The 14,675-nt window shown below is 39.6% G+C and overlaps 1 protein-coding gene across 1 annotated transcript in view; it reads left to right on the forward strand.

Annotated features, from left to right (window-relative positions):
* The window catches only part of LOC119648989 (LHFPL tetraspan subfamily member 3 protein), a 124,357-nt gene that overhangs the window by 68,039 nt on the left and 41,643 nt on the right, over window positions 1-14,675 (forward strand). The window lies entirely within an intron of this gene.

The following is a 14,675-nucleotide window of genomic DNA, read 5'->3' on the forward strand; positions in this document are numbered from 1 at the left end:
CTATCAGCTTTTGAACCTCATTGTTTGAAAAATTGTTGGGTTACATACTCTCCGTTTTTTGACGAACAATTTCATACATTCTTTTAGTTCGGCGAAAGTACACAGTTAATTTTAGTTTATTAAAATGCAAAGTAATTTACAAGGTAAGAAAAATATGTCTCTGGGATATTCAAGCAAAAAAGAAACAGTGAAGATTCTGTGATACTTGGTGTTTAAATTTGACAAGTTGGCAAGTTGAAATACTTGGAAGTAGAGAACATAATTTCCATTGGTTGCACTATACCCAGTAAAGCGACAAAATCGTTTTTCTAGGCCGCAATGCAACTTCCCTTGACAGTATTATTATTATTGCACATTAGTATGCATTAATAAACAATGTTGGTTTGTTTGTTTAGGATGAGCAAAATATTTATGTCTGTGGTATTTTTTTGAATCCTTTTGTGGAAAAATATATATAAAAGGTTTCTCACATAAGATAAACACGAAATTGTTATATCTTAGGCGCCCCGTTGCGGATACTCCGATTTTTTGTATTCATTTTAAGTGAACTTCTGCGGACTCAGCAAAGAATGATCAAGGTCTTCTTCTTCAGCCTTTGTCACGTTCAGAAGCGAGGTCCGTTCATCTTTATCGGTTGCACCATTTTGTACTTCCAAAAGCCTGATCTGGATGGAGTGACGAGGCTTTTTAATCACCATCTAACGTATCAAGCCACCGTTAGTAGTTTTGCATCGACTGCGAAGTTCAAATCAACCTTGGTGAATCCTCGTTAGCGCGAGTTACGTGACCATACCATCGAAGACACTCCTCTTGCCATTACGCTATTAGTGGAACCGCATATCGATCGCGAATATCCTCTTTGTTTTTTCTAGTTGGCATACAGAACTATAGAGGGCGACGATCAAAGAGAACACTAGCTGTGGAATGCCACTTCATCATCTAGGTTCGGCTATTGCGTCAAGCAATTTCATAACGCAGTTCACTATTCGAGATATTTAAATCGTTAAGTTCTGGGCAGGTCACCGCTGCTAATAGTGATAGTGTCTCTTTCATTAGGATCGGTCGTCAAAAATCTGTTTTACTCATATTTATCATTCCATTTTTTAATACGGATGTGCCATGTGATACTGACCATAACAAAAACAAACAGGATTGGTGAGGGGGCGCTTCCTTGATGAATTTCGATAGAGACACGAAGCGGTTTTGATATATGCACGACACTTCGCATTTTACTTTTCCGATCATGGTGGAGCTATGTTACCGCAAGCATTCTAGATGAGTTCGTGTGGCACACGGCCAAACACCTTCTCTGGATCCAGAAATGCAATGTAAGGAGGGCGATGTTTCTCACAATGTTTCTCCGATGTTTTGTGTGAAACAAAATCTTTTTAGAATCGATTCGATGTGTGTCTGTCTGCCTGTCACCCTCGATTTATTCGAAAACGGCTACATGGGGGTATCAAATGAAAAGGCTCCATTAGTGCTTTTCGAAACGTCCCATATATGTTGTCGGATGAAACTTACGGGAGTGAGGACTTTAAATATAACCCTCGAATCGAAAAATCTGAAAAAACTTACGGAGGTGTATCTAAACGAAACATAAGGTGAATACAAAACCTTTATACCTGAATGTCAGATGTCAGATTCAAATTTGCCTTTGTATTATTTTGCGACATTGTAGTTCTTCAGGCAATTTACATAAATTTTATTATGCAGCAAGCATCTTTTCTGTTTTTTAACGCTTTGTATGAAACAAAACCTTATTAAAATGCATGCAAAGTTTGTCTGTCTATCTGTCAGACTCGATTTACTCGGAAACGGCATAACGGATTATCATGAAATTTAATGAAAACATGTGATCTGCGTGTCCCTTTACATGCAGCGAGTCGGGTCGGCTTACGTTGGGGCTAAGGGGGGCTCCCCATATATGCAAAAGGGGGGTGTAATTTTTTTTTCACACTATATTGTCTTGCGGAGTGTCAAATGGAAGGGTTCAATTAGTGCTTTCCGAAACTGATCAATCTTTTGATATTTTGTGAATTACAGGGGAGTGAAGGCTGAAAATGGGTGCCCCGAAAAGTGGAGCAGGTCTCAATTACCATGATGCACCTATATGATATCTAGGCCTCAAAATACATACTATTCCGATCCCTACACAAATAAAGTTAATAATGGTGTATACTATATTTTAGAAATCTACCTGAAAATCCTCTTAAGTTCATCTTTGAAACACAAAATCAATCAATCAAGGCATCAATGTAAGTGATAACATTGGACATTATTCTGGAAATGTAAATATAAATATCATTAACAAAGTTATAGAGGGTCAAAGTTTGCGAATTTACGCCAATTATTGCATTCTAAACGTCTAAAACGTCACACAGACGTCATTATCAAATAAACTGAAATCATCTGAGCGGTGGGTCACGGGGGAGTTAGTTTTACTTTTTAGCTTTAACCTTATTAAAATCGATTTACTGTCTGTCTGTCCGTCACACACAATTTTCTCGGAGACTGTTGTAGCGATTGACAAATTTGGTGGAAAGGTGGGAACTGTGAACGCTCACGCATGCAGTGAGTTGCATCCTTTTACGCCGAATTTAAGGGGAGGTCCCCATACATGACAAAGGGGAGTACATTTTTTTCCCCAAATGTAGTCATGTGGGGTATCAAATGAAAGGTCTCGATTAGCAGTTACCGAAGCCGTTAGTTTTGACAGTTTTTGAAAAGCTGGGGAATACGAGGGGTCGAAAGTGATCATTTCTTTAACGGATCCATTCTCACAAACTACCCAATTGAAAAATCTGAAAAAAATCAAGAGGCTGCCACTATATGGTGTCTGGGCTCCGAAATATCTTTTACACCGAATCTGTTCAAATAAAGTTAATAATAGTATATTACTACAATTTTTAGTATTTGGCTGGGAAACTCCCCTTAAATTCAAATAGCAAGATCTTACCAACAAAATTAATAAGTCAAAGTTGTCGCTTCTTTGCAAATTCAAGACTATGAATGTCAATGTCACCCAATTTACCTACATTTATGTATATAATCATATGTACGTATGCTATTGTGCACGGAATAAAAAGAAAATATTCAGATGCTTTTGATTAATTGCGTACATATTTGTGTATGTATGCGTCAGTGTGCGGTACTGACAATGTTTGTTTAAAATGAGAGCAACATCTATCTTTTTATCTTGAAATTTGGAAATATATGAAGAAATGTTTTGCATTCCTAGCTATGTACGAATTAAAACACGTGCATAGAAAGTTCCTGACATAGGATGAACACAAAACTTTTCTACCTGAAGCGTGTAGCTTCCAGTATTTCAACTTGTTTTTTAAAGTTTTGTTTGTAAAACAAAACCTTATTAAAATCGGTTCAATGTCTGTCCGTCTGTCTGTCTGTCTGTCACAGGCACTTTTATCAGAAACGGCTGTACCGATTGACACGAAATTTGGTGAGAAGGTGGGACCTCCAGACATGCAGTGAGTAATATCCTCCTACGTTGAGATTTAGGGGGGGTCCCCATACAGGTAAAAGGGGCGTGTAAAATTTTTTTTCACCAAATATAGTCACGTGGGGTATCAAATGAAGGGTCTCGATTAGTACTTTTCGAAGCCGGTCTTAGTTTTGAGATTTGTTAAAAAGGCGGGGAGTGGGAGGGGTGGAAAGTGGTGATTTCTTTAACGGAGCCATTCTCTGAAACTACCTACCCGGAAAATCTGAAAAAAATCATGAAGCTGCCTCTATACGGTGCCCAGGCCTCAAAATACTCTCCATATCGATATCTATTCAAATTAAGTTAATAATAGTATATTACCGTATTTTTGGGAAAATTGAGTTTATGTCAGAGTTATAAAAGTTGGTAGTAGTATAAAATATGATATGAAGCATATTATCTCCAAGTTTGATCAAAATCATTCTATTAGTAACAAAGTTACAGTAGCTCAAAGTTGCCTTACCGTGTAAATTTACAACCCGAAGTACTAAATCTGATATGTTAACTGCATATTCTTAACGGGCTACGCACAAATAGGATAGTTCTACACTCAAATATACTCACACAAGAAACAAACAAAACCTTTCATACCTGAAGCGCCCAGCTTTCGGTTTTCTGACTTGTTTTTTGTTTTTCTACCTGAAGCGTCTAGCTTCCAGTATTCCGACTTGTTTTTTTTAAATTCTGTATTATCATTTGCTTCTCAATATTTAAATGAAAAGCCTATTTATTGTCTACTAATCAATATCTCACTGGAATTGAATTAAAGAAAATTGGTTTACTCTAATATTTATAACGCCAGCTTACAGCTGAAAACCCACCAAATATGAAAAACGCCAGATCATCTTGTTTTTTGTATTTTTGATTTATCATGCAGTTGCTGAGTTGTATTTGATTCAATTACCTTTCCGAAAAGAGAATTTTTAGGAATTGTGAAAATAAGCTTTAAATTATATGTCCGGTGATTGCTTCGTATTTCTGATGGTGATAATGGTATTATTTTTGTTGTGAAATCCGGCTGAGTGTGGAATATGATCTTCGCTTCAATATTTCATTTTCGGAAACAAATAAAGTTCCATGGTGGTTTGTTTGGATGTTTCGTAATATGATCATTATACTTTTCTATGTTTACTTTCCCTGCTTGTGGTAAGAGGCGACTAAAAGGGATGGAAATTTGTGGGCTAGAAATCTGCAAATTTTAAAACTTTATTGCTACCGAAATGTCAACAGCGCCTCGGATAGCGATTGACCTAACGGCAACTTTGGCGTTATTGTGGTGGTCAGGTCAGCGGAAGATGCCGCAGATCGCAATGATATCAGAAATGTATACCGCATCACTAAAGAGCTTGTATATGGTCGCAAATCTTTCAGTGGTCTTGTGAAGGACGTTAAAGGTCGATTTCTCATCTAGTATGATGAACAAATAACAACGGTGGAAAGGATACCATGATTCTTAACCGTATCACTTCCGGTGAGGTTCCTCCTCTTGTGGATGAAATGGTTAGTCACCACCACATGCGAATACGGACTGCTCCTTCAGGCAGAAGAGAAATTATCTCGGCCATCAATGCACTCAAACGGAGTAAAGTCGCTGGGCTTGACGATCTCCCCGCAAAGTTATTTATCGCTGTACATGCAGTTATTACAGATCTGCTGCTTCCAGAGAGATCCCAAAGAAGGGAACCTGCTTTTAATGTCAATTGGAGGGATATCTACGTACTCCCTGCCGTCGCAAAGATAATAGCCAAAATAACCCTATGATGCATCAAAGAACGTCTCCAGAGCTCGATCGACAGAGACCAAACTGGTTTCCCTTTGGGATCCTCCTGCATTGACCGCAACAAAACCCTACGGATCATTTTGGAACAGTGCACGGAGTTTAGATTTTCGTTGCGTTTGCTCTTCAACGATTTCGAGGAAGCTTTCGATAGCGTGAACAGGGAGTGTATCTAGACTGCTTTATGCAGGAGGGACATCCCGGAGGAACAAATAGTAATTATCAGGGCGACATCTGATGGCGCAAAATTTCACGTGCTGCACCAAGGTAAAATCTCGGGGGATTTTGTTATCTTGTTATCTCACATGAAGATGGATGGCTCAAGTGGTTAGAGCGCTGAACTGTCGTAGCGGAAGGTCGCGGTTCAAATCTCACTGGGGGCGAGGGGTTGCTATCTTGAATGGATGTCTGATACGAGTCGACTCAGCTGGGAATGAGTACCTAAGTCAAATCAGGTTAATAATCTCGAGCGAACGTAATACTGCTTGCATTGCCTCCTACAGTGTACTGTAGTACACCGTTACGGTCTTGAAAGAAGAGCTCTAGCACATTTCAAGGTCCTGATTCAATATGGGTTGTTGCGCCAACTATTATTATTATTATTGTTAATATCGGTATAAATTCCTGATCCTGGACTAAGAATCCACTTGCGATTTTATTTACTATGCCAACAGAGATTCCAACTCCCAGTCAAATCCACCAATACGTTTCACCATTATGCAACATCTCCTCAATTTCCCTGCCGATGTTGTGGATTAAAGTCTTGTTCTCTTATACTACCGACGATAACATGCGATTAATTTTGAATTTATTTGTACGTCTTATCTCTCTATTAATGTAATATTTTTAATTACACCTGTTTCACAAAGCGAACACAGCTGTCAACCATCCGTCTTAACTGCACGCGCGAAACTCACAAAATTGATCATGCGATCATATATCACACAATCCAAGATTAATATACCGTTAGTTCTGGCTGAACTCAGGGATATGTTGATAACGGAAGTCCAAAGACTAAGTAACAAAAATATAAAGTGCTGTTTGTAGATTTGCACGCATTGAAGCTAGAACATTTAATAAAAATCGTAAGTAATTCGAGCATGATCTATGTTATTAGTCACGGTATACAAGCTGTCGCAAAAGTGAACAAATGAACAAATTTTATCCTATTTAAGGTTTTGTGTAAAATAAAACCCTATTAAAATTGGTTTACTGCCTGTCTGTCACACGCATTTTTATCAGAAACGGTTATAGTGATTGACACCAAATTCGATGAAAAGATGGGAACTATGAATGTTCACCCACACAGTGAGTTGCATCATCCCATGTCGAATTTAAGGAGTCCTCATATATGCAATAAGGAGGGGGGTGCCTTTTTTTTCACCAAATATAGTCATGTGTGATATCAAATGAAAGATCTCAATTAGTATTTTCTGAGGCCGGTCTTAGTTTTGACATATGTTGAAAAGGTGTGGAGTGCGGGGGTCGAAATTTATCATTTCTTTCACGGACCCATTCTCAGAAACTACCGAACCGAATCAAAAAAATCAGGAGGTGCCTTGGCTCCGAAATACCCTCTATACGGATATCTGTTCATACAAAGTTAATAATAATATTATTGAGGTTTCAACTTAACCGTAGACCAGGACGCCAGACAGCTTTTAGGGATATCGAATTGGTGGACCTCGGCGCAAAACCGGGATGTCTGCAGTTCCTTATTAAGGCAGGCCTAGACCGGATACCAGTTGTTGCGCCGTTGATGATGATGATGTTACAATTCAATTTTTCAATATAGTTACCGTTCAATTGTATCCTTTTTTCCCAGTGCTAAACTAGTCTTTTTAGGCCATTTTCAAAAATAATTCAAAATATAGTAATCGTTACCATGCCAACAGAAGGAACTGAACGTGCTTTAAGTGGAGTTTCTTCTTGTGGTTAGTGCCATTCCATAGGTTGAGTTTAGTTCCCGGATTAAAGCATGGTATCCATGTATCCTTGTTTAATCGGTTGTTATTATTCGTTGCCGGAAGCTGGGCGCTTCGGGTGCAAAGGTTTTGTGTTCATCTTATGTGAGGGACTCTCTAAGCACGTCTTACCATTCGTACATAGCTAAGAATGCTAAACATTGCTTCATATATTGTCAGATTCCAAGATATACATATGTACATATATATCAAAGATAAACATAAGCACATCTTAAATAAACAAAACAACGAAGGTGGATTTAGCCTGGTTAATGCATCGAGCAATATTAAGTTTGGTACCGCTGCTTTCAGTGCTCTGTCCTAATGCAGATATAAAAAGTGCGATGACCCGTCAGACTGAGAACGTTGCAGAGCGGAGACAACAAATTTAATGCGGATTTTAGACAGAATAGCAAAGGCGGCCTTCGCTTTGTTGATCGTCGGACGACATCACGTTGCAGCAACTATCAGATGATGGTCTTTTTCGAAGCCGATGTCAGCATCTCAAAAGACTTAAATCTACTGCTGATCATGGTAGGCCCAACCTTCCCATCCTTCCCATCAAATACCCGAGCAAGGTGTTGTCAAAGTGAACTTGAACTTTGAGGCGTCCTAAACCTCAGAACAACTTGCATTTTAAATTTGGCTTAATAAATAAAAGGCGCCCATTAAAACACCGAGCGCAGTTTTTAATATAAAGGGGGTCATCCCCCCAATTCGATATCCCTAAAAGCTATCTGGCGTCCTGGCCTACGCTATCGCTCCATCTTAGGCAGGGTCTGCCTCGTCTTCTTTTTCTACCATAGATATTGCCCTTATAGACTTTGCGGGTGGGATCATTCTCATCCATACGGATTAAGTCGGACGGTCATAGTATCGCTCATAGATTTCGTCATTGTGTAGGCTACGGAATCGTCCATCCTCATGTAGGGAGCCAAAAATTCTTCGGAGGATTCTTCTCTCGAACGCGGCCAAGAGTTCGCAATTTTTCTTGCTAAGAACCCAAGTTTCCGAGGAATACATGAGGACTGGCAAGATCATAGTCTTGTATAGTAAGAGCTTTGACCCTATGGTGAGACGTTTCGAGCGGAAGTCTTTGTAAGCTGAAATAGGCTCTGTTGGCTGACAACAAGCGTGCGCGGATTTCATCATTGTAGTTGTTATCGGTTGTGATTTTTGACCCTAGATGGGAGAAATTATCAACGGTCTCAAAGTTGTATTCTCCTATCTTTATTCTTCCTGTTTGACCAGTACGGTTTGATGTTGTTGGTTGATTCGTCTTCGGTGCTGACGTTGCCACCATATATTTTGTCTTGCCTTCATTGATGTGCAGCCCAAGATCCCGCGCCGCCTGCTCGATCTGGATGAAGGCAGTTTTGTACGTCTCGGGTGGTTCTTCCCATGATGTCGATATCGTCAGCATAGGCCAGTAGTTGGGTGGACTTGAAGAGGATCGTACCTCTGGCATTTACCTCAGCATCACGGATCACTTTCTCGAGGGCCAGGTTAATGAGGACGCATGATAGGGCATCCCCTTGTCGTAGACCATTGTTTATGTCGAATGGTCTTGAGAATGATCCTGCTGCTTTTATCTGGCTTCGCACATTGGTCAGGGTCAGCCTAGTCAGTCTTATTAATTTCGTCGGGATACCGAATTCTCTCATGCCCGTGTACAGTTTTACCCTGGCTATGCTATCATAGGCGGCTTTAAAGTCGATGAATAGATGGTGCAACTGTTGTCCATATTCCAACAGTTTTTCCATCGCTTGCCGCACAGAGAAAATCTGATCTGTTGCTGATTTGCCTGGAGTGAAGCCTCTTTCGTATGGGCCAGTGATGTTCTGGGCGTATGGGGCTATCCGGCCTAGCAAGATAGCAGAGAATATCTTATAGATGGTACTCAGCAACGTGATACCTCTATAATTGCTGCACTGTGCGATATCTCCCTTTTTATGTATGAGACAGACAATGCCTCGTTGCCAATCGTCAGGCATTGATTCGCTGTCCCATACCTTGAGCACAAGTTGATGAACCACTTGGTGTAACTGATCGCCTCCATATTTAACCAATTCGGCTGTAATTCCATCGGCTCCTGGCGACTTATGATTTTTTAGCCGATGACTTACACGGACTGTTTCTGCTAAATTTGGTGGTGGCAGTATTTGTCCGTCGTCTTCAGTTGGCGGGGCCTCCAACTCGCCGATGTTCTGGTTGTTCAGTAGTTCATCAAAGTACTCAACCTATCGCTCCAATATGCCCATTCTGTCGGAAACCAGATTTGCCCCTTTGTCTCGGCAGGATGAGCATTGAGGTGTATAAAGCTTCATCCTGCTGACTTGTTGGTAAAACTTCCTGAAGTACTGGATGAAAATACAAATACCAATTTTTCACCATGTACTAACTAATAACTTGAGCATGCGTAGTAATTTTTCCAGCCCGGTCGCATAGTTCGTTATTGAAATACAGAGCAATTTATACATCCATCTGCAAAAAGAGGTGTTTTTATGCTGCCACGCTAGAGGGCGCTACGATCATCGTAAAAAAAAAAGTAAACGGCGTTTTAACGTCAAGACTTAACTACAGTCCGCAAACTAGGATTATTAGAAAATATTTAAAGGTAAATTTTTGGTTGCGAACCGAGCAAACCTGCCGCGAGTAATGAAATGTGTGATGTATCGAAATACGCTCCAACAACGTCCAGCGCAATAAACACATCGTCCTTATGTTAAACTTTTTTTCCTGAATTTTGGTGTTTTTTTGGCTTCTTTAATGAATAAAAAAGAAACTACTAAATGAATCACAATTATCCTAGTTTGTGGACCGTAGAAATCTGTTCTGAATAAGTTGTGAAAATTTCAAAGAATTTGGTTAGATATGGGCTATGGTGGCAGCCGATTTTCAACATGCGGTTTTAAGAAAAACGCATTTAAAAAGCAGAATGCGATTTTTAACCATAAAACCTTAACTGACTATTAATCTGCTATACCTAATCCATAAAGCTTAGGTTTCTTGAAGAGACACATGTACCGCCTTGGCTTCAATTCTTGTCCTTTTAGCGAAGTCGTCATTCGGACCGATAAATACGAACTTTATTATGGCGATTGACATAAATGTGGCATGTGACTTATCACGTGTTCAACACTATAATTACCAAACGACTCCGAATATCAAAAAATCACTACCCATATATTCTACACTATATCTAGATACAATTGATATCAACAAAAAATTCGATTCCTCGGATCCGACACACGGGATGACCCCCTTAAGGGTCATAATTAGCTGCCTGCCTTTGTATCATATTTGCATATGTTTTTTGTTCATTTGGTGTAATAAATCAATCGGTGTTTGCGCGCTGGAATTTCCCGAGAAAATGTGTAACTACTGCAGCTTTGTGCAATATATAAGACGATACGATTTTCCTCGCTCTTGTGCAAGAAAAGAGTTTAATAGCCATTGCACGTAACTCAAGTTAGCTATATGAAATACTCACATCTGATTTTTTGTATTTACTTCTACAAAACAAACAACAAATAAACCCAACCCAAAGATGAATAAAAAGACTGATGAACAGAACTTAAAATCGTGCTTTCTTTGGTTAAAATTCACAATGTGGCAAAAAAGATATTTTTGCTTTGTAAACAACTTCGTAAAGAATGTTAACTATTGCAAACTATAAGCTACCAAAGCGGAATATTGTTTGCGTCTCAAACAACAATAGCTGGTAATATTAGGCCAGGTAGGCTTTCGGTTTTTGCCATTTCGGTTATAATTCTCTTCGAGAAAATTATGTAATCTTGAATTTTATTTCATAACTAATCGAATTAGCCGACGAAAATTAGCTAATCATAGACATCCAATGTCTATGCAGTAAGGTATAATTGAAAAAATCAATGATCGCTTTAATGCATGCGATGTTGCAACAGTTGCACATGAACTAGGTATTATATGTATTTGAGCTTCTATGTAGTATTTGAGATTAGTCTTCTTAAGGTTTTGTGTGAAACAAAATCTTATTAGAATCGAGACGGTGGCTGTCTGTCTGTCTGTCTGTCGCATTCGATTTATTCGGAAACAGCTAGACCGATTGTCATGAAAATTGGTGAGAGTATGTAAACTGGTGTTCCATTTACATGCAGTAAGTGGCGCCATTTTGTGTTAAGTTTAAGGGGGGCTCCCCATACATGTGAATGGTGGGTGCAAATTTTTTTTTCACAGAATGTAGCGATGTGGCGTATCAAATGCAAGGTCTTAATTAGTACTTTTCGAAACTGGTTCAATATTTGATATTGGGTGAAACATAGAGGAGTGAGGGCTCAAAATATGACCGACTGTAACAGGTCTCGTTCTTAGAACCTATCCAACCGAGCAAAATGACAGTTGTGTATCTCTACGAAATCTAGGCCTCAAAATATATCCGGTTCCGATATCTGCACAAATAAAGTTAATAATAGTATATTTCCACATTTTGGAAATTTACCCGGCAGCCCCCCTTATGTTCATCCCAGAAGTACAAAATTTAGCATGCGAAGAACATAATGCACAATTTGGTCAAGTTTGAAGAAAATCCAACTATTATTAATAAAGTTATAGGGGGTAAAACTTTACCATTTTTTGTGAATTTCGTGCACTCCACAACCTGTATGACGTCATCATCACATATCAATTCGTCAATACCACAATGAAATGAGGTCTTATGAATGGGGTTTCAAAGAATTATTTTGTTTTAGTGTTTTAGTTATTTGTATATGAATATCATGTATGAATATGGGTATATAGTATATGCGTGCTAATGAACTTTGCGGGTAGTGCCTAATTCAGATAGATATAAGAAGTAAATCGGAAATATGGGTACGATCAATTTATATACGTGCATGTATGTGTACAGTATTCGGAAATAGGCAGTTTGTTTGTTGAGGTTGAGCGTATTATCTATGGCTGTAATATGTACGTATGACTCGTAGTTTGGAAAAATATGAAGGAATATGTTGGATTAGTAGCTACATACGGATAGAAAAATGTGTGTTGAAATTTCTTACATAAGATGAATACAAAACCTTTATACCCGAAGCGCGAGCTTTCGGTATTCCGACTTGTTTTAGGTTTTATCTGAAACAAAACCTTATTAAAATCGATTCAATGTCTGTCTATCTGCCGGTCTGTCACAGTCAATTTACTCGGAAAAGGCTGAAGTGATTGTCACGAAATTCAGTCAAAACATGCAGCGATGGTGCTATTTTGCATTTAGTTTGAAGGGGGCTCCCCATACATGCAAAAGAGGGTGTACATTTTTTTGAATGAATGAAAGGGCTCGAATGCGAAAATGATCTGATATTGGGTGAAACATAGGGGACATAGGGCTCAAAGTGTGCCCCAAAAAGTGAAACAAATCTTGTTCTCAGAACCTATCCAACCGTAAAAACCCGGAAAAAATCACAGTGATGGATCTATATGAAGTCTAGGCCTCAAAATACATCCCGTTCCGATATCTGCACAAATAAATTTAATAATTACCATGTTTTAGAAACTTATCGGAAACCCCCCGGCTTTCAAATCCCCATTCAGTGTATTAAGCCACGGTTGTTTCGGCCGCCCTTTTGGCCACTTACCAACGACTTGGATGTTCAGATCAATCTTGGCAAGTGAATTCTCCTTAGCGTGAATTACGTGACCATTCTATTGAAGACGCTTCTCTCGCAATTTTTCCATGATCAGTGGTATCTTCATTTCGGAATATTACGCCACTAGTCCAACGTAACATTTTCGCCTCTATTACCACAACACGCCGTTCATTGTCTTTTATAGTCGGCCAACAATCATATCCATAGAGGGCGACAGGGCGAATGACATTTGCTGATGCGTCGATCACAAAGAACACCAGTTGTAGAACACCAGATGATAGATGAAGATCCAGGTTGCGCCAATGGGTGAAGAAATTTCACAACGCAGTTCTTCACTGGCTAATGACATTGACCCGAGATATTTAAATCGGTCAGTTCTGGGTAGGTTACTGTCATTGATAGTGATAGTGAATGCTTCATGAAGATTCATCATCATCAACGGCGCAACAACCAGCATCCGGTCTCCGGTAAAGAATTCCAGATGTCTCAGTTTTGCGCCGAGGTCCACCAATTCGATATCCCTGGGGTCCTGACCTACGTCACCGCTCTATTTGAGGCAAGCTCGTTTTTTTTCTACCATAAACATTGGCCTTATACACTTTCCGGGCTGGATCATCTTCACTCATACAGATTAACTGACCAGCCCACTGCAACCTATTTAGCCGAATTTTATCCACAACTAGACGGTCGTGATATCGCTCATAATTTTCGTCGTTATGTAGGCTACGGAATCATCCATCCTCATGTAGGGGGCGAAAAATTCTTCGGAGGGTTCTTTTCTCGAATCTCCGAGGAATGCATAAGGACTAGCAAGATTTTAGTTTTGTACAGTAAGAGCTTTGACTCTAGGGTGAGACCTTTCGAGCGAAACAGTTTTTTTTAGGCTGAAGTAGGTTCTGCTGTTAAACAACCGTGCGGCCATTTCATAATCATAGCTGTTATCTGTTGCGATTTTCGACACTAGATAGGAGAAATTATCAATGGTCTCAAAGTTGTAGTCTCCCATCTTTATTGTTTTTGTTTGACCAGTGCTATTCGATGTTGTTCGTTCTTTGGTTTTTGGCGCTGACGTTGCTATCATGTAGTTCGTCATGCCTTCACTAATGTGCAGTCCAAGATCTCGCGCCGCCTGCTCATTCTGGATGAAGCTAGACTGTACATCTCGGGTTGTTTTTCCCATAATATCAATATTGTGAGCGTAGACCAGTAGTTGGGTGGACTTGAAGAGCATGGCGTTAATATCTGCATCGGGGATTACATTTTCCAGGGCTAGGTTAAAGAGGACACATGATGGGGCATCCTCTTGTCTTAGATCGTTGTTAATGTTGAATGGTCTCGAGAGTGAATCTGCTGCTTTTATCTGACCTCGCACATTGGTTAGGGTCAGCCTAGTCAGTCTTATAAATATGAGGGTTGGTCGTCATAAATTCAGTTTTATTCAAACTCAATATGATACCGTATTGCATGAAGCGATCATTTAACTTTTGGACAAGTTGCTCGAGATCATTTGGGTATGAGACGCTAAGAAAACGTCATCTGCATGGAACAGTGTAGAGTTGGATGTTGGATGTCCTGTGTGACAGTGTCCATAACTAGAACAAAGAGGAGTGGTGAGAGGGTACTTTCGTGATGAACACCGATATAGACACAAAGCGGTTTTGATATACCCGCCACACTTCGAACTTTACTTTTCGGATCGCGGTAGAGTAATTTAACCTAACACACGAGTCCTTCTGGCACTAGATGTTGTCCAAATGAGTTGGTATGGCACACGGTCAAAGGATTTCATCAGATCCAGAAATGCCATG

Source organism: Hermetia illucens, chromosome 2 (genome assembly GCF_905115235.1).
Source record: "Hermetia illucens chromosome 2, iHerIll2.2.curated.20191125, whole genome shotgun sequence".
NCBI lineage: Eukaryota > Metazoa > Arthropoda > Insecta > Diptera > Stratiomyidae > Hermetia > Hermetia illucens.